This window comes from Chelonia mydas, chromosome 1, assembly GCF_015237465.2.
Source record: "Chelonia mydas isolate rCheMyd1 chromosome 1, rCheMyd1.pri.v2, whole genome shotgun sequence".
NCBI classification, from domain to species: domain Eukaryota; kingdom Metazoa; phylum Chordata; order Testudines; family Cheloniidae; genus Chelonia; species Chelonia mydas.
The window spans coordinates 72,927,176-72,948,964 of record NC_057849.1 but is presented as its reverse complement, the minus strand read 5'-3'; the positions used below and the strand labels follow the sequence as shown (position 1 = coordinate 72,948,964).

Below are 21,789 nucleotides of genomic sequence, written 5' to 3'. Positions count from 1 at the left end.
CCGCTCCTATCCAGGAACGGGAGGCCAGCTATCCAGGCTTCTTTCCCCAGCTCCCAGCAAGCAGCGCGGTCCAGCCACCCAGCTCTCCAGGGGAGTTGGAGGTAGCTGGGCTCTAGCTGTGCACCCTGGGCTCATAGCTCCTGCCCTGAAATTGACAAGACAGCCAACAGCAGATGTAAGTAAGGCAGTGTCTACACAGACATTGCATCACCCTAACTACACTGACATGAGCCCTACACCTCTCATGAACGTGGTGTTATGTTGGTGTAGTTGGAGCACTTACGTCGGCGGGAGCAAGGCTGTAGTGTAGACGCTGACATAATTAGGTCGACGTAAGATGCCTTACGTCAACCTAACTGTGTAGCATAGACCAGGCCTAAGAGAGGAGGAGAAACAAGAAGAGAAAGATGAGAGGAGACCAAGGGTAAGAAAAGGAAGATTGAGAAGCCAAAAATATTTTCCTCACTCTGAAGCAACACATTTTCCTGGAAGTACGGTAATGATCTAACTAAATTGATGCTCCCCTTACAATGAAAATTTATGCTTAAATGATTTAGCAACAACAGAGTATGATGAATAAATTATACATGAAGATTAAGTAAGTCAGCATTAGAGCATCAGTTGCAACTCATCTTTACAACATTAACTGAAGGATTCTTCAACGAGTGAGCAACTGTCTTCTAATAGTTGACAGAGCTAGCTGCAAAAAAAACATATTGCTAATGTATGAATATAGATTTGTCACAGATAATTTAATAGTTCACTCTCCTATTTAAAGTTCATTGTAACTAGAGCATTCTGAGATTTTTATTTATTTATTTTTGTGTGTGTCATAGAAGACTTCTTTCAAAGATACTTTTTTTAAGCTCATGTTTTAGGGGTAAGATACGTGCCCTGACATTTAAATAGGTTCATTCAAATGTGGAGAGATTTTGCATACCCTATCTTCTTTCTCACTGATGAATGATTCCACCATTTTTTTGAAGTCACTCCTACAATTTCAGAATCCAAATGCAGTTATAGCTCTTTGATTGCCCTGCATGGATCATTGCATTACCCAGTACTGATTGGCTGACTGGGTAATATTATTCCTGGAGTTAAACTAATTTAGTGCTCAGGACAATCTTTGTATTGACAGCTCTAGAGAGTACACCAATATTCACATCCTGAAGTAGCTGTTATTGATTAAAAGGGGCTCCACAGATGTAGTGATAGGAAGTATTCAGGGGTTCCCACCCCAAACTCTGTATTCTTTTCTTAATCTGGCACAATTTATTTCTACACTCAGAAATCTAATGCTTTTGTTCATGGATGGTAACAAAATTTATGAGTTGGGAAAACTTTGAGAAGTCTCCACTTGAACAAACTGAAACTTGCTAGGTAAGGGATAAAAGTGATTCCAGTTCAAGAATTTTATGAGGACAGGATGCAAGGCTAAAGGACACAAACACATTGAGGCAAATTCATACTTCATGACAGCCCACCAAAATCAATAGGCATAAACCAGGAGCAACATGGCTCATTATCTATACTAATACAGACTATTCCTTGTGCACCCAAATCCCACTGAACAACAGTGGTTTGGAATTTGTAAATACTGCAAAATCAAGCCTCTATGTTTATGTGTTTATGACAGCAAAAGAATGATAGAAGCAAAGTGATTTCACTGACCTGAAAGAGATAGTAGCAACAAGCAACAAGTTGCTCCAGGGAGGACAGGATGGTCTCAGAATATGCTTGTTGACATGCACCTTAGCTGAAGTCGATGTCCAACTTACAATGGGGTAAACCAGGAGTAACTTGGCTGAAGTCAGTGGAATTATCCCAGGGTAAAATTAGTGTGAGAGCAGAATTGGTAACCAAGTTTCTTGTAGCCTGGAAGAACCTTATACAAACAAATCAACTCCTATTTACAACTGTTTTTGTAGTTTTAATAAACCATTTAGTTGCTACAGTTTAATCATTTAGCACCACATCAGCAAAATGTAAGCCTACTCAGTCATGGGCTGGTGACAACAACATTTGCAGTTAAGAGGATCTACTGAATGTAAGTGAGAGAAATGCCTAGAAAACAGCAGTTGTGTTTTTTTTAAATACCTTCCTAAATCAATACAGCATACCTCTTCCACATTAACACTCATCTTTCTTCAAACAATCCTAATTACCATCTCATATCAAAACGCTGACAAAGAAAACCCATTTCGTATCAATTTTTTATGATAGATCCCTTTAATGACTGCTATCCATGGTGCACAGCTTTTATTTGTTAAGCTGACACAGAAAATTAGCTCTGCTTTTCCCTTACAGTCCTCCTCTGCACACGGACCAGATGGCATTGAAAATCAGATAAGAGAATAATAAAGTTAGCAGGAAAAACTGGGATTGTTTAAAATAACGTATCATTTGAAAGATATAAAAAAATATTAAATCCCTTTCCTTTTGCTCTTTGGCATGAGCAACCCAATACATTTTTATTTCAGTCTACTTTTTGTCTCTCCATTAAATTAAACTGAAGAAATGCAGGGCAAATGACTCTTCATTCAGGGAACTAATAAGCACAGTAAGTCATAAGCATTACATTGTATGAGCTATAGTTTTTCACATTTCTTGCACACCTGGGAGGCATTAAACAATTTTTCCTCTGGAGGAGACTCCTTTCCCCATCCAGAGGGGGAAATACTTTCCTTACACAGCAACTAAATAATGAATAATGAACCTCTTTAAAGTAACCACAAGTAGAGGGTGTTGTGTAACAGAAGTGCACCATGAAGATGTTGTGTAGTTAGAGACCCAAGCTCACTACTTTGATGTATAAGATAAAACCACCACTCAACACTTACTAAAAATCTATTGGTTAAGTTATATCTCCTCCCCAACACATACACCTTCAGACAGTTGCAACAGAGGGAGGAGGTAGTGTGGATAGCCTTGTCCCTCTCATATTCCCTGCCAGTGCAGCCATATAGAGGGCACTCATAATCCAGGCACTCGGGCATATAAGGAAGGGTCTGGCTAATGCTGACTGGCTCTAGAGGTAGGTGTTTCTGACCAAGAGATGGACAGAGCCATGCCCCACCCACTTACACTCCTGAGGTCTGATCATTGACTCCAGTAGGTGCAGGACTGAATCCCTGATTGGCTGTGCTAGAGAGAGCACTTGGTATAGTTTTTTAAACACATAACAAGGTCCAGTGTGCACCATGCTCCCCTCAACCATAGTACCCAGGAGGCTTTATGCCTTTTTAAGCCTGAAAAATTTAGGGTAGTCACCCTTCCCACTCCTAAACTGGCTCAGCCTTATAGGAAGAAAAAGTGAGCCCTATATATCTTGCATGGAGTCGGGGAAGAGGGAATATGCTAGCTAGAGAATAAAGGATATCTGATATACTGTTCCTGTCTCTTATGTCAAGGCCCTTTTTCTGAAACACCAACTGATGCCTCAGGGGAATTATTATAAATTATATTCATGGGGAGCAGAGGGAGAGAAAGACACTAAACTTGTCTTTCTTGCTTTTAAAGGTTATTTTTAATTTTCCATTAAATCTCCTTAATGAGAAGGCTGTTGTTACCCTAGACATACCTGGCTAAGTAAAATAGGAGACAGATTCAAGCCAGAGCATCTGATGGATAAGCAAATATTAGAATGTGGCGATGAACCCTCAGCAGCAACTTTAAACAACGTTTGCTTGTTTTTTAGGAGGCAACAAGAATAACTTCTCCAAATGAAAGTGCAGGTAGAAATTCCAGGTACACCGAACAGAATCACCCACATTTGAATTTATTTTTTCGTATATTACAGATTTTCAAAATGCAAACATATAGGACCAGACATAAAGCATTATGCACGTGACAAAACAATTGGTATGCATCAACACTGATAGCCCTTGGTGCTGAGTACTTCCTCCTCCTCCTTTCCTCCCTGAGGCACTGTTTGCTCCCAGGAAAGTAGAAATCAGGGTTAAAGTAAAAGGGAGTGTTGGGGAGAAGGACTACCCCTTCTCTTCTTGGCTTCTGGCTTGGGGAGCAGCATTCCCCTCTTCTCTTTGGCTGGTGCAGTGAGAGCTCTCCTTCCTGTTTCAATCTACTTTAAGCGCTGGTAGAGATGGAACAGTCCTTGAACTCCCCAGAGCACAGGGGGCTGAAATTCTACTTGTCCTTTACACAGGGCACGTAACGGGAGAGGATTCTTTACATCCTGTCTACCTTCTCTCCCCCACTGCGCACACACACAAAATGTTCAGGCAGAATATGGATCTTACAATTAAAAGGTCTTTATTCATTTTTATGAAGCACAGTCTCTAGAGATTAGTGTTAGAGACAATCTTCTGTCATTGACAATGGCCCTAGCAACACAGAAATCATAGTTCAAGGTAGACAGCACAGCTCCTTCACTGCTCATCAGCTGTTGTGAGATAATAAGGACAAAACTTCTTATTCACGGGTGACACATTCCTCCGGCACTGTACCCTCTGTTGGCACCACATAATCAAAATCATAGAGTGACTTGTGGGCGTGTGGAAGAAAATGGGAAAAAGAGCCAAGCAAATACTTCATAGTGAATAATTTCATAATATTTAAGTTCTTTTTCAGTTTGCAAAGTGCCCACAAGTAGCTTGCTATTTTCTCAAATGTATGAATTATCTGAAACTATTCACCAAGTAATTTGTGTCAATAATTTGACTTTTAGATCACTGTTGAGTGTTTGGTATTTGAGATGCACTGGATATTTTTTACTGGACACAAAGTTTTGTTCTCTGATTGGCTGAGCATAATGAGTGAGATTTCTGGTGCAAATACTTTCAGTTACAAATTCAAAATTTACTTTCTCAAATATTTGGTGAAAATTTGCTATTTTAGCCAGAAACATATTCCTACTAGTAACCTATTAACTAGAATATTTGCAGAATTGGAATTCAAATGAATACAACCAAAGCCACTTCCGTTTGTTTATTCAGATTTATTATTAATTATTATTATTTTATTTTGTTATGTATACACTGAGTTCTAATGGAAAATCATTCTAGGAAGCAGAGATAATGCTATAGCGGACTGTCCTTTACTAAGTGTTGAGCTGTTATTAAGTTCCCTCTTAATCCAGTTTCTCCTATTTGGCCTGTAATGTATGTGGAAGAGAAGTTTTGATTTTTGTTTTCTTTCTCTCTGAAGAGCTCAGATATAGTCAGTAACCTTATCTGTGAAAACCTGTGGCCGTGTAGAGGTCGACTTCACGCTGTTGTGGAAAGGCAAGTAAAAAGTCCTTGAAACGCTGATTTTAAAAGTGTAATCTGGCCTTTTTAGTAGGAAATGTGGGAGTCCTTTTTTAGTGTCTCTATTAAGCTGTCCTCCAAATAAACAGCAGGAATAGCAACACTACTTCAAAGTACTTTGGCATATGTCACATTTTCTTTCTCCAGCAGCTAATTCATCAGGAATGATCAAAATCAACATTAATGCAGTTTATTAGCTGTGTGGTCTTCCCCAAAATGTCTCATGATGATAACTGGACTTTCCATAAGAGCCTACTGAGATGTCTTAGTGCATATCTGCATGTATTGTTTCTCAAAGCCATTACTCTTCTGTAGCATGCTAAACTCATTGATGACTCATTTGTACTGCTCATAGAACCATTCAAGCATTTTCAGGGTTGAATTCCTCCAGCTGTTGCTACTAAGTTTGACCATAAAGAGGGAACTGCTCACGCATGGCCACTCTTTCTGTAATTGTGATGCTTGCAACATCTCATTTTCCTTCAACATCAGCTGTAATGAGAACTCACTGTTTATTTTGCTAGAGATGCCAAATTCACTATGCTGTTGTGTATAGATTCCTAAGACTGACTGAGGGGTTGTTAGTAATGGAGATAGGTCAGGGATCACAGAAGGTGAGCAGAACTAGCAAGGGGAAGGGATGTTGCTGCTGCCACTGCCACATTATCCCTTTACACAGGCCCTATTGTTTAGTTGCTTTTCATATTTATATTGGACATCTTCTAGGTGTTGGGAATTTACTCCCTCTTCCTTCATTATTTTTTCTCTGTTTCTCCATTTCCCCGTATCATTTTATCATGTTTGATCCTCTACCATAGTAACTTGCCTGTATGTTTTCACTGCATCAGCATCTTCAGCTATCCTTTCCCCACAAACACAACCCTTAACATTTTTACATTTCCTTTTTTATTCGCATGCAACATTCTAACAACATTCTGGACATAAAATCTAGATATGCAGCAGAAGCTGGTTTTGCATATTTTTAAACAAATTTCTGAGTTTGTTTTCTTTAGTTCAGGATGCCGATGAAAATTCCACTCTCACAGAGGTGGGCAAACTACGGCCCGCAGGCCACATCTGGCCTGCGGGACCCTCCTGCCCGGCCCCTGAGCTCCTGGCCTGGGAGACTAGCTCCCGGCCCCTCTCCTGCTGTCCCCCCTCCCCAGCAGCCTCAGCTCATGGCACCGCTGGTGCAATGCTCTGGGCGGCGGAGCGGCGAGCTCCTACCAGGCAGCGCAGCTCCGGAGCCGCAGCCTGACCCGGTGCTCTGTACTGTGCAGTGGCGTGGCTGGCTCCAGCCGGGCGGCATGGCTGCCTGTCCTGGTGCTCTGGGCAGCGTGGCTGTAGCGCCGCCAGCCACTGGTGCTCCAGGCAGCGTGGTAAGGGGGCAGGGGGCCTTGGATAGAGGGCAGGGAAGTTTGGGGGGCTGGTCACGGGGCTGGGGTGTGGATAGGGGGAGGAGTCGTCAGGGGGCGGGGAACAGGGGGGTTTAATGGGGGCAGAGGTCCCGGAGGGGCAGTCAGGAAGGAGAGGGGGGTGGATGGGGCAGCGGGGGGCAGTCAGGGGCAGGGGTTCCGGGGGCAGTCAGGGGACAGGTAACGGAGGGGTTACCTGGGTGGGGCAGGAGTCCCGGGGGGGCCATCAGGGGACGAGAAGCAGGGGGGTTGGATGGGGGTAAGGGCTGGGCCCCGCCTGGCTGTTTGGGGAAGCACAGCCTCCCCTAACCGGCCCTCCATACAATTTCGGAAACCCGATGTGGCCCTCAGGCCGAAAAGTTTGCCCACCCCTGCACTAACACTTCTGAGTGTGAGCATTGTTAGGTTGGGTCATTTAAACTCATTTCCCATCCATGGTCATTAGACATTTCCTGTATAGCTCTTACAGCTTCATGGAATCTGATAGCCTGTGCCCTTTTTGAATGAGAATCCAAGATAGTTTAGGCTCCAGACTCCCTTCTTTCACTATCCTTTGTCTACATTGAGGACTTTACTTACCCCAACTACAGTCAACAGAAGCCAGCTGTACAGGTGAAAATCCCTAGTGTAGACAGACGAATTTGCTATTTGTACTAGTGGAGCTTACTCCAGTTTCAAGAAGGGGTAAACACCGCTAGTGCTAAATAAAGCTTTGGCTGCACTGACATAAAAGTGCTTTTTTAGAGTGAGCTAACTAATGTGCAGTAGTTATCTTGATGTAAAATCCTAAGCAGAGCCAAAGCACTACTTGCTTTTACCGTGAGAAAGCTAGGTGAGATCAGCATTACATCCCGCACCTATGGTTGACCTCAACTAGTTTACCTCGCAGTACAACTAAAGCTCCTTGTGTCCACTATGGTTTTACGCTGGGATAGCTACTGCATGTTGGTTATTCTATGATAGACACATTCCTTGTTTCATTGGTGAAGACATAGCCTTTGTGTGCCTATAGTAGGAGTTCACGCTATATCAATGGCTAGCCATATGTGGCTGAAATTAGGGGAAAACCCCAATGCAGACAAGGTCTGGGAGGTTGTTTCATCTGTCTGGGAAGTTTTGCATAAAATTCTCTAACCGTTTAAAATCACAAGGATTGCAGTTAAAGAAAGGTGGTTACAAATAGAGAGGAAATCCTGCCAAAACAAGAAGTTTGGACAATACATCTAGTCTGAAACTCTGCAAAAGGCCCATGTTGTGATAAAGAAACAAAGTCTAACATTTCTCAAGTGCTCTGATTCTCTTTAACCCAACAGGTCCTCGTCCTTCTCTTTTCCTTTTTTTGCAGGCAACATATCAGAGGCACAACGTTTGGTGTCAGGTGTCTTGAGTCATCCCCTGTCCTGCCTGACACACATCCTGTTATATTCTGCTTGTTTGATATGTCTGTCTCATTACCATACCAGACACCCCGCAAAAAGTGATGGCCATGTTCCCTCCTGTCTCCACAATGAGGGATATTGTTCTGCCTCTCATGTTGTTCCCACGTTATTCACCATTATAATCACTGTGTTGAATAAACACTTTAGGCTCCTCTTTTTCTCTACACTATTCCTATCTTAACTTTTTTGAAGAGGTATTAACACAATAGTTGATTCTCAGGCCACCTTTGCATCTTATTACACAATTAAGCATGCTCTTCTCTGAGGGCTGCCCGTTTTGTGTTCTGGCTTAACAACCCTGCCTTTGTGTGTTAATTGGTCTGCTTGCAGGGGTTAACCTGGCTCCAGCTCCCTGTCTGTCTGGCTTCTGAATTTAAAAAGACAGGACTCATAGAATTCTTATAATTCTCTCTTCATTCACTTTACCCTATCCCAAATATGAATTATGGGCAGATTAAAGACAAACAATCATGTATGCTTAGTGGTTTAGAGTCACGTTCATATCAATGCCAAGGAGTACAGAATGCAAAACATACCCTTTGTCTGTTAATCTAATGTTTCCCCTCTCATTGCTTTAACTATAATATTCATGTTTTGTGTTTGCCGTGAACTGACAAAACTTTTCACTCCAAGAGAACAATGAATTTTAGTTTTATTTTTGGCTTTTTTGCAAATACAGTAAAAAAATGTGAGATTTTGTAATCATAGTGTCATGTTTGCTGATGATGGAGTCTCACTCTGATGTCAGCGTATGGGGATTCAGCACACTATTCATAGGTGAATATGTATATATGAGGCCAGACCAATGCGAGAACCACAAACAAGGCGTTAATGCACATTGCTTCTGTGATAAATGAAGCGGGGGGTGTAGCTCCTTTTTATGGATGCCCAGCCAGCCAGTTAGCTATAAAATTCCTCTTAGTAGCTGTTCTCTACTTGCTTTACCTGTAAAGGGTTAACAAGCCCACAGGTAAAAGGAAAGGAGTGGGGACCTGACCAAAAGAGCCAATGGGACTGCTAGAACTTTTTAAAATGGGGAAAAAACTTCCCTTTGTCTGTGTGTTGTTGTTTTCCAGGAAAGAGAGGAACAAGGAGCAGTTATGCTGTGAGAAGCTTTAAGCCAGGTATGAAAAACCACCAAATCATACCTAGAGATTGCTTAGCTGAACCCCAGAAATGTAAGTAAATTAGGGAATGTCTAGGAAGATGCAATTAGGATTATTTCTTTTATTTTGTATTGGCTTATGGATTCCTCTGTGCTAACCCTAGATGCATTTGTTTTGCTTGTAACCTTTAAGCTGAACCTCAAGAGAGCTGTCTTGATGCTTAATTTTTGTAATTGTTTTTTTTAAGAGCTAGCAAAAAGCCTAAATTTCAGATGTATTTTCTTTCTTTTAATTTTTAATAAAATTTACCTTTTTTAAGAACAGGACTGGGTTTTTTGTGTCCTAAGAGGTTTGTGCATATGTTGTTTAATTAGCTGGTGGCAACAGCTGATTTCCTTTGTTTTCTTTCTCAGCTCTTCCCCGGGGCGGAGGGGGGGGGGGGGGTGAAAGGGCTTGAGGGTACCCTACAGGAAGGAATTCCTAAGTGCGTCTTTCTGGTTTTAAAGTGGCTTCGGGTGGTGGCAGCATCTATGCATCCCAGGTCAGAAAGAAGCTGTAAACTAAGGAGTTTAATACAAGCCTGGAGTGGCCAGTATTAATTTTTAAAATCCTTGTGGGCCCCCTCCTTCTGCACTTGAAGTCCCAGAGTGGGGAATCAGTCTTGACATGTCCCAGCCCACAGTCAGTTGGGCGATGCTTTAAATGTAATGAGCTGGGGCATGTGAAGGCCAACTGCCCAAAGAGCACCAGCCAACTGTAACTCATTACCCAGAGCCCATCAAAAGCCTTCAGGCCCAGAAAGTTCACAAATACCCCCATAGTGAAGGGAAACTGAGTGTGGGCAGGAGGAAGATTACTGCATGGAGAGACACTGGAGCACAGGTGTCAGCTATCCACCATTCCCTGGTGGACCCCAAATTCATCGACTCAGAGGCCCAAGTGACAGTGTAACTTGCCTACAGTCAAGTTGCCTGTTCAGTACAACGACTGGTCAGGAATATGGACTTCTGACATCTATGACGATTATCCCATTTCTATGCTCCTGGGAGAAGACTTAGCCAACCATGTGAGGCTAACAAAATGGGTGGGGATCGTCACCCACAGCCAGGCCAAACAGGCCTCCACACCTAACTCCATTCCTGAGCCTCCTACAGGAACCCAGTCAGAGGTGGTGAAACCAGACCCCAGACCAAAGTCTATGACAGCGATTGCAGATCCAGTTCCAGAACCAGTCCATGGACCAGAACTGGCGGAGCAGTCAGCACCAGAGCCAGTGCTTGCAACCCCACCAGAGTCTGGGGAGCCAGCACCAAAGGGTGCCACAGAGCCTGCACCTGCAGCAGCAGCTAAACGGCATAAGAAGCTCAACCGAAGCCTGAAATACAACCTAGTGCACCAATGGAAAGCAGTTCACAATTGACAGAAACAACCCCATCACCTGCATCGCTTCCAGTGGGACCAAGCCCAAGTCCACAACCCAGCGAGGGACTCATAGATATTAAGGTCAGAAGGGACCATTATGATCATCTAGTCTGACCTCCTGCACAATGCAGGCCACAGAATCTCACCCACCCACTCCTGCAATAAACCTCTCACCTATGTCTGAGCTATTGAAGTCCTCAAATCATGGTTTAAAGACTTCAAGGTGCAGAGAATCCTCCAGCAAGTGACCGGTGCCCCAGGCTACAGAGGAAGGCAAAAAAGCCCCAGGGCCTCTTCCAATCTGACCTGGAGGAAAATTCCTTCCCGACCCCAAATATGGCGATCAGCTGAACCCTGAGCATGTGGGCAAGATTCACCAGCCAGACACCCAGGAAAGAATTCTCTGAAGTAACTCAGACCCCACCCCATCTAACATCCCATTACAGGCCATTGGGCCTATTTACCATGAATAGTTAAAGATCAATTAATTGCCAAAATCATGTTATCCCATCATACTATCTCCTCCATAAACTTATTGAGTTTAATCTTGAAGCCAGATAGGTCTTTTGCCCCCACTGCTTCCCTTGGAAGGCTATTCCAGAACTTCACTCCTCTGATGGTTAGAAACCTTCGTCTAATTTCAAGTCTAAACTTCCCAATGACCAGTTTATATCCATTTGTTCTTGTGTCCACATTGGTACTGAGCTTAAATAATTCCTCCCCCTCTGGTATTTATCCCTTTGATATATTTATACAGAGCAATCACATCTCCCCTCAACCTTCTTTTGGTTAGGCTAAACAAGCCAAGCTCCTTGAGTCTTCAGTCATAAAACAGATTTTCCATTCCTCGTATCATCCTAGTAGCCCTTCTCTGTACCTGTTCCAGTTTGAATTCATCCTTCTTAAACATGGGAGACCAGAACTGCACACAGTATTCCAGATGAGGTCTCACCAAGTGCCATGTATAACGGTACTAACACCTCCTTATCTCTACTGGAAATACCTCACCTGATGCATCCCAAGACCGCATTAGCTTTTTTCATGGCCATATCACACTGGCGGCTGATAGTCATCCTGTGGTCAACCAATACTCCAAGGTCCTTCTCCTCCTCCGTTACTTCTAATTGATGCGTCCCCAGCTTATAACTAAAGTTCTGGTAATTAATCCTAAATGTATGACCTTATATTTCTCACTATTAAATTTCATCCTATTACTATTACTCCAGTTTTCAAGGTCATCCTAAATGTATGACCTTACACTTCTCACTATTAAATTTCATCCTATTACTATTACTCCAGTTTTCAAGGTCATACAGACCTCCTGTATGATATCCCAGTCCTTCTCTAAATTGGCAATACCTCCCCAGCTTTGTATCATCTGCAAACTTTATTAGCACACTCCCACTTTTTGTGCGGAGGTCAGTAATAAAAAGATTAAATAAGATTGGTCCCAAAACCGATCCCTGAGGAACTCCACTGGTAACCTCCCTCCAGCCTGACAGTTCACCCTTCAGTATGACTCGCTGAAGTCTCCCCTTTAACCAATTCCTTATCCACCTTTCAATTTTCATATTGATCCCCATCTTTTCAATTTAACTAATAATTCCCCATGTGGCACTGTATCAAACACTTACTGAAATCTAGGTAAATTAGATCCACTGCATTTCCTTGTCTAAAAAATCTGTTACTTTCTCAGAGAAGGAGATCAGGTTGGCATGGCACAATCTACCTTTTGTAAAACCATGTTGTATTTTGTCCCATTTACCATTGACCTCAATGTCCTACTTTCTCCTTCAAAATTTTTTCCAAGACCTTGCATACTACAAATGTCAAACTAACAGGCCTGTAGTTACCCGGATCACTTTTTTTCCCTTTCTTAAAAATAGGAACTGTGTTAGCAATTCTCCAGTCATATGGTACAACCCCTGAGTTTACAGATTCATTAAAGATTCTTGCTAATGGGCTTGCAATTTCATGTGCCAATTCCTTTAATATTCTCGGATGAAGATTATCTGGGCCCCCCGAGTTAGTCCCATTAAGCTGTTTGAGTTTCGCTTCTACCTCAGATATGGTAATATCTACCTCCATATCCTCATTCCCATTTGTCATGCTACCATTATCCCTAAGATCCTCACTAGCCTCATTAAAGACTGAGGCAAAGTGTTTGTTTAGATATTGGGGGCCATGCCTGATTATCCTTAACCTCCACTCCATCCTCAGTGTTTAGCAGTCCCACTTCTTTCTTTGTTTTCTTCTTATTTATATGGCTATAGAACTTTTTACGATTGGTTTTAATTCCCTTTGCAAGGTCCAACTCTACTTGACTTTTAGCCTTTCTCACTTTATCCCTACATGTTCTCACCTCAATAAGGTAGGTTTCCTTGCTGATCCCTCCCATCTTCCACTCCCTGTATGCTTTCTGCTTTTTCTTAATCACCTCTCTGAGATGCTTGCTCATCCAGCTTGGTCTACAACTCCTGCCTATGATTTTTTTCCCCTTTCTTGGGATGCAGGCTTCTGATAGCTTCTGCAGCTTTGACTTAAAGTAATCCCAGTCCTCCTCTGCCTTTACATCCATAAATTCTTCAGTCCAATCCACTTCCCTAACTAATTTTCTTAATTTTTGATAGTCAGCCCTTTTGAAATCAAAAACCCTAGTCGCAGTTTTATTTTTGTTTATCCTTCCATTCAGTTTGAACTGAATTAGCTCATGATCACTTGAACCAAGGTTGTCCCCTACAACCATGTCTTCTATGAGTTCCTCACTACTCACCAAAACCAAATCTATAATGGCATCCCCTCTAGTCGGTTCAGCAAGTACTTGATGAAGGAATCCATCAGCTATCACATCTAGGAAAATCTGAGCCCTATTATTATTACTAGCACTTGTCCTCCAGTCTTTATCTGGGAAGTTAGTCTCCCATGATCACGCAGTTTCCATTAGTATTTACTTCATTAAAAACATTAAAGAGGGCTCTATCCATACCCAAATTAGATCCCGGCGGTCTATAGCACACCCCAAGCACTATCACAGGGGAGGCTCTAGTAGTTTTCTTCCCCAATGTGATTTTTGCCCAGACGGACTCTGTCTTATCCATTCCATCACTTCTTATCTCTTTACATTCTACCTCATCATTGATATACAATGCTACTCCACCACCTTTACCTTTATTTCTGTCTTTCCTAAACAGCACATACCCTTCAATACCTGTAGTCCAGTCATGACTACTATTCCACCATGTTTCTGTTATCCCTATAATATCTGGTTTCACTTCCTGCACCAGTAGCTCTAGTTCCTCCTTTTTGTTACCTAGGCTCCTCGCACTGGTGTACAAACATCTTAATTTTTGCTGTTTGGCCTCACTCGCATCCTTTACCCGATTAGGCACGGACATTCTACAGCCAGAATGACCTATTAGACTGGTATCCACACTGCCCTTCCTCCTTATGTCCATTCTCCTACCCACGGCTGTATCCTTTCTGACTTTGTTTTCTTCCCTTTCAATGCTAAAATCCGGTGTGGAGATTACCTGGACATCTCCCAACCATCTCCCCCAAATTCCTAGTTTAAAGCTCTCTTGATCAGTTGTGCCAGCCTCCATCCTAGAAGTCTATTTCCTTCCCTACTCAGATGAAGTCCATCCAGAGAGAACTGTCCTCTGTCCATGAATGCCTCCCAGTGGCCATACATCCCAAAGCCTTCTTTATAGCACCACTGCCTGAGCCATTTGTTGATAGTCATAAGCTTGTCACACCTTTGTTGCCCTTCTCTAGGAACAGGCACAATCTCACTGAAGATCACCTGAGCCTCGATTTCCTTAAGCGTCTTCCACAGGCTGGCATAGTCTCCCTTGATACGTTCCAGAGAGAATCTGCCGGTATCATTTGTTCCCATATGACGGACAATCAGTGGATTCTTTCCCGCTCCCTTTAGGATCCTTTTCAAGCTCAGGTCCACATCCCATATCTTAGCACCTGGAAGACAGCACACCCTTCTATTCTCTGGATCAGCTCTGGTTACAGGCCTGTCTATTCTTCTCAGAAAGGAGTCCCTGATCACGTAGACCTGCCTTTTCCTGGTGACAGTGCAATTCTCTGGTCTGTCCCCTGTTCCCTCTGGCTGCAAGTTCTTTCCATTCCCATTTTCCCTTGTAATCCTCTTCAACCCATCCTGTATCCTCCTGGGGCTTATATTTGGTGTAGTCTCCATTGATTCTCCCCCTTTTCCTATAGGGCTAGCCACGCTTCTCTTCTTCCTTGCCCTTCCACCTTCAGTGACCACCTCCTGAGCCCCTTCTTCATCTTCAAACTCTGCAAACCTGTTCTTGAACTCTATTTCTTCTTCACTAGCCCATCTTTTCCTCTGTCTGGTTTTCTTAGTCACATGCTTCCACTGTCCATTTTCTTCACCCAGCAGTCTCCACTCAGAATTCTTCAGTCCTGCTTCCATCTGCAAGTCTGAGCTTTTCCTTTCAGCCACCTGATGTCTTTGCTCCATAATCCGCTTGAATCCCCTTCTAAACTCAACCAGACTTTCCACCTGCATCTCCAATCCTCGGATCTTTTCTTCCATCAGCTCTATCAGACGGCACCTCATGCAGACAAAACTCTTTCCAGGTACCCCCTCCAGGATCATGTACATACCGCAGCTTCCACATCCAGTCATCTTCATTACATGGATCATTCCCACTGCTGCCTCTGTATCTGTCATAGCCTTCCCACCTAAATCCTGTTAATCTGGGAAACACAAACCACACCAAAACACCAGCACCCACCGCAAAAACAAACCCCAAACGAGCACCACAAGACAAACTCCCCTTTCAAACTCCCACTCAAACTCCCCTGTTTACAGTTCTGTTTGCTGGCTCCTCTGTTGCTGCAGCTGTTTGTGCCGCTGCCTGACTAGCTGGTTACCTTTATAGGACCCCTAGTCACAGAAGCCCCGCCCCCTAATCAGGGCTCAGCTTCTCTCCCACCACAAAGCCCCTACAAGCCTCTACACATACAAATAATAAAAATAGAAAAACTAATGTCTCCAGCATCAAGGGAGCAGTTCCAGGCAGAGCAGGAAGCAGATAAAAGCCTCAAGGGAGCTTGGATGGTGGCACAGAGCAACCCACCGCCTCTTAGCTCTTCCAATAAATCCAGGTTTGTTGTAGAAGGAGGACTGTTATACACGGAAACCCTTTCTGGTGGGCACAAGAAGGACTGACATCCTCAGAGACAGCTGGTAGTTCCAACTAAGTATAAGGAAAAGCTCTTGAAATTACTCCATGATCACCCTAGTGGCCATGCTGGGCTGAATAAGACCAAAGACCGACTGGGGAAGTCATTCCACTACCCAGGAAATGGGAATGGGCAAGGACGTTTCTACCTATGTCCAGTCTTGTGTGGTATGCCAGATTGGAACCTACTGTTGCAGCAGTTGCTCTTTGTCTACAGGGCTATATCACATCCCAGTTTGGGATTTTTCACCCTCTGAACTCGTTTATGGCCACCAAGTTAAGGGGCCATTACAGTTCGTGAAGCAGCAATGGGAGATGGTTACATCTTCTCCAGAAACTAACATTTTGGACTTTGTAACCAACCTGCAAAACACCCTCAAAGACTCTCTAGCCCTTGCTCGAGAAAACCTACAGGGTGCTCAACAAGAGAAAAAGGCCTGGTATGATAAACATGCAAGAGACATTCCTTCAGAGTAGGTGACCAAGTCATGGTCCTGAAAGTGTTCCAGGCCAATAACATGGAAGCATCATGGGAGGGACCATGTATGGTCCAAGAGCACCTGGGAGCTGTTAATTACCTCATAGTGTTCCCAGACCCTACCCTAAAACCTAAAGTATACCATGTTAATTCTCTAAATCCCTTTTATTTCCGAGAAATCAAGGTTTTCCAGTTTACAGCCTAGGAGAGAGATGACACTGAGTGGCCTGAAGGAGTCTATTATGAAGGAAAAAGCAACGGTGGCATAGAAAAAGTGAGCCTTTCCATAACCCTTGGGCATAAGCAGTGACAGCCAATCCAGGAGCCGTGCACCAGCTTCACGCCAATGTTTTCAGCCACCCCAGGATGGACAGAATGGGTGTACCACTGCTTTGACACAGGTGGTGCTTGCCCAATTAGAGTCCAACCCTACCAGATGGCTCCTAAAGCCAAAACCTCAATAGAAAGGGAGATCAAGGGCATGTTACAGATGGGTGTAATCCACCCCTCTAAGAGTGCATGGGCCTCTCCAGTGGTTCTGGTTCCCAAACCAGATGGGGAAATCCGCTTTTGTGTAGACTACTGTAATCTAAATGCTGTAACTCACCCAGAAAACTATCCAATGCCAAGAAGAGATGAGCTATTGTATTCTAAATCACTGTAGTCCTTAAAATATGAAAAATACTGATTAGTTCTTCATGTAATTATTAGTAAAATTAGAGGTACATGTATCTTACTTCAAAGCAGTTAACAGCAACATGACTGATCAGAGGCCACCTTGCTCTGTCTTGGGCTGTTGCTTCCAGTTGCTGGGGTCAACCTGACATGCTTTCCATTTGACTTCAGTGTGTCTTTACTGGTCACCATGAGAAAGGGTGCCTTACTTTAGCTGACCATAAAATACATCCTTGGTATTCCCGAGTTGGCCATACAAACAAGATGCCCAGACCAATAAAGCTGAGCTTTTATGAGCATGCTTTGAATGCCAGCCATCTGACAGCAGTTAAAGATTTTAATATTGGGAATATTGTCCAAATAATTTGATCTGGCAAACACACTGAAGACAGTGCCTATGGAGCTCATTAAGTTTCCTAATAGGATGGCAATATGTTGTCCATGTCTCACAACCATATAGAAGCATTGTAAGTGCAACTGCCTGATAGACATTTAGCTTAGTACTTATTTTGATATGCCCTCATTCCATAGGTGGTGTGACAACCTTCCAAATGCAGAATTGGCCTTAAAGCTGTGCAATGAGCAATATCATAATCAATTGTGGCATTCTGTGATATCATACTCCTTACATAGGAAAACTTCTCCACAGACTTGAGAGGAGTAGGAATCTCAGTAATTGGGTAGACATACACATCCCCCAGCATACGTTGGTATATATTTAAAAGTGATGTGTAAAGTGCTGCAGGTCAGATTCCCTTATCCACTTATACTTCCTACACATCTTAGCCCTACTTACACCCACTCTACTGACATATATGAGTCTTAGGCCCTGCTGACATTATGGAAATTTGTACTGGTGTAATTACAAATTTTATCACTGCAATATTTTAAATCAAGATTAGATGTTTTGTCTAAAAGCTCTGTTTCAATCATAATACTGGACTTGAAACAGGAATTAATTCAGGAAAGTCCTATGCCCTGTGTTATGCAGGAGATCGAATTAGATGATCGCAATGGCCCCTTTTAGCTTTAAAAGCTGTCACTGTATGGCAGTGTAAGCCCTGCCTTGTGCCAGGACAGTGCATATAAGCTAGAGCAGTGGGTCCCAAATGGTGGGTTGCAGGAAGATTCTAAACTGATCACCACACTTAGGTCCAAATTAACCCATTACTGAGCCTTAGCCTAGGCAAACATATACTTCTCCCAGCCTGGTGCAGTGGGGAGGCACACTCAGCAGCAGCTCTGTCCCAGGGGGCCGGGCCCAGCTCCCACTCTGGACATTGAAACTCTAACAGACAGAATCACAGAGCCATTCAGATTTGGCCCAACTGTCCCTCCATGATGGAGGGTCATATGGACCAAACCTGAGTGTCACTGTGATCCTTTGTGCCAGGTCACACAACCATCACTCAAATTTGGCCCAGCTGATCTTCTATCATGATGGAGGGGTGGCCAAGCCAAACCTGAGTGGTTCTGCAACCCCATGCAGCAGATTGAAACACCTGGAGCAGGAAGCCAGGCCTAGACCCGTTGGACAGGAGTTGCTGCAGGGTGAGGGCAGGGTGGGCTTATTCTCTCCCCTGATCCTTGAGCCTCCCCTCTGTAACAGGCCAGGATTAGGGTGCAGTGCCAGCATGAAGGGTGAATATACGTAATGGTGGGTTACAAAAAAAGACAAAATGCAGCTGGTAATCATGTTAGTAACAAGTTTGTGAACCACTACATTAGAGCTTTCCACTGATTAAACTGCATTGACATAGATAAACTCTGAATATCCTCTGTATTTTATTAACTGAGACAGGAACTGTCAAGGTTCCTCCCCCACTCTGAACGCTAGGGTACAGATGTGGGGACCTGCATGAAAACCTCCTAAGCTTATCTTTACCAGCTTAGGTTAAAACTTCCCCAAGGTACAAAATATTCCACCCTTTGTCCTTGGATTGGCCCCTACCACCACCAAACAAATACTGGTTACTGGGGAAGAGCTGTTTGGAAACATCTTTTCCCCCAAATACTTCCCAAAACCTTGCACCCCACTTCCTGGACAAGGTTTGGTAAAAAGCCTCACCAATTTGCCTAGCTGACTACAGACCAGACCCTTGGATCTTAAGAACAATGAACAATCCTCCCAACACTTGCACCCTGGGAAATGTTGGATAAAAAGCCTCACCAATTTGCATAGGTGACCACAGACCCAAACCCTTGGATCTGAGAACAATGAAAAAGCATTCAGTTTTCTTACAAGAAGACTTTTAATAGAAATAGGAGTAAATAGAAGTAAAGAAATCCCCTCTGTAAAATCAGGATGGTAGATACCTTACAGGGTAATTAGATTCAAAACACAGAGAATCCCTCTAGGCAAAACCTTAAGTTACAAAAAAGATAAACAGACAGAAATAGTTATTCTATTCAGCACAATTCTTTTCTCAGCCATTTAAAGAAATCATAATCTAACACATACCTAGCTAGATTACTTACTAAAAGTTCTAAGACTCCATTCCTGGTCTATCCCCGGCAAAAAAAGCATATAGACAGACACACAGACCCTTTGTTTCTCTCCCTCCTCCCAGGTTTTGAAAGTATCTTGTCTCCTCATTGGTCATTTTGGTCAGGTGCCAGCGAGGTTACCTTTAGCTTCTTAACCCTTTACAGGTGAGAGGAGTTTTCCTCTGGCCAGGAGGGATTTTAAAGGGGTTTACCCTTCCCTTTATATTTATGACAGGAACCAAGGTCCAGATCTTCAAAGCTATTATGGTGCCTTGCACCCCTTGATTTACCTTTAAGAATCTGGGCCCAAGGAGATGTAGTTTACATTGCAAGGAGCTGGAAGAATCTTGACATATAAACTCCCCAATCTTGACTTATAAACAGCATCAATTTAAACTCACTTATACATGATCAGACTTGAAGTAGATGTATTGGAGTCCAACTGAGTGTAAGAGGGAAGAGATCTAACAGACACCACCTCACACAGCAGTTCTTGATTTGACTCATAGACATTAAAGACAGAAAATGCCTTTTCCATCACCTGCAGTCTATTTTCTAGTGCACTGTGCAATCCATTTACCTCATGCTCACACTTTCCTATTTTAGATAAGAAGGTAAGGTGACCTTGTCTCAGCGATCAATTAGTTGGCCAATAGTTTCGTGGAAATTCTTGACTAGCTAGGAGGGCAACAGTGTAACATTATTTTAGGTCGTATGACTCTCAAGCACTTAGACATGCAGGAGTAAAATGCATATGCGGAAAATACCTTGCTAATTTGCACTTCACTAATCTACTTGCATCATAGTTCACACACAAAACCCAGCAGTTTCTCCCCACTTGTCTGTTACTGTTTAACAGCAGAGTGCTGTAGTGGTTTCCCATATGAAATATTAGTAAGACTTCTTTACTTTTACAAAATAAACTAGAGAAATGTACTAGTATTTTATGAAGTACTATAATAAATAAGTAAAACGTCTTTCAAATACGTGAACAATGTATAGGTGTGATGACTTATCCTTGCTTTTTTAAAAACTATTTATTCACTTTGGGAAAAATTCAGTTCTCAGTCAGGCAGAACTCTTATTAACTTGCGTGTGTGTGTGTGTGTGTGTAGAGGGATGGAAGAGGGAGTGTAAATATATCCTGCAAATTAATGTGCATTATTCACCATTGATTATTTTTAGTAAAAAATAAAATACTACCATACATATGCTATGTCATCCGTGAAAAATACTTCTCTTTGCTATGTAATCAACATTGAATCATAGAAATTTAGATTTGGAAGGGACCTTGAGAGATCATGGCACCCAGCCCCCTGTGTTGTGGCAAGACCAAATAAACCTAGACCATCCCTGACAGGTGTTTGCCCAACCTGTTCTTAAAGACCTCCAGTGATGGGGATTCCACAACCACCCTTGGGAGCCTATTCCAGAATGTAACTATCCTAATAGTGAAAAGGTTTTTCCTAACCTAAATCTTTCTTGCTGCAGAATGGACCTGAAGAGCAACTGATCACAGTCCTCTTTATAACAGCCTTTACGATATCTGAAGACTGTTATCAGAGGTCAGGTCACATAAACCTTTTATAATTGTTGGTCTCCTCCAGACTCTCGCCAATGTAACCACATCTTTCCTGAAGTGTGGCACCCAGAATTGGAAACAGTACTCCAGCTGAAGCCTCACCTATGCTGAGTACAGGGCAACAGTTATCCCTCATGTCTTACATATAACACTCCTGTTAATACACCCCAGAATTATATTAGCCTTTTCCACAACTGCCTCACATTGTTGACTCATAAGCAATTTGTGATCCACTATAACCCCCAGATCTTTTTCAGCAGTACTACCACCTAGCTAGTTATTCCCTATTTTGTAGCTGTGCAGTTGATTTTCCCTTCCGAAGTGTACTACTTTGTACTTGTCATTACTGAATTTCATCGTATTGATTTCAGACAATTTTTGTAATTTGTCAAAGTTATTTTGAATTCTAATCCTGTCCTCCAAAGTGCTTGCCACCCCTCCCATTTTAGTATCATTGTACATTTTATAATCATATTCTCCACTCCATTATCCAAGGCACTAATAAAAATATTGTATAGTACTAGACCCCGGGTAGACCTGTGCGGGACCCCACTAGATACATCCTTCCAGTTTGACAGCAAGCTGTTGATAGCTCTTCTTTCACTTCAGTTTTTTAAACAGTTGTGCATCCATCTTATATTAATTTTATCTAGATCACATTTCCCTAGTTTCCTTATGAGAATGTCAAGTGGG

General features: G+C 42.8%; 1 long non-coding RNA gene across 1 annotated transcript; it reads right to left on the bottom strand.

The window, feature by feature from the left end:
* Positions 1-13,133: 13,133 nt before the first annotated feature.
* Positions 13,134-21,539, bottom strand: LOC122462044. Its single transcript, XR_006284371.1, has 3 exons — positions 21,424-21,539; positions 21,013-21,023; positions 13,134-13,146 (listed from the first exon to the last, which is right to left on the bottom strand). It is a non-coding gene; the product is annotated as an uncharacterized LOC122462044 (long non-coding RNA).
* Between the last annotated feature and the right edge of the window lie 250 nt (positions 21,540-21,789).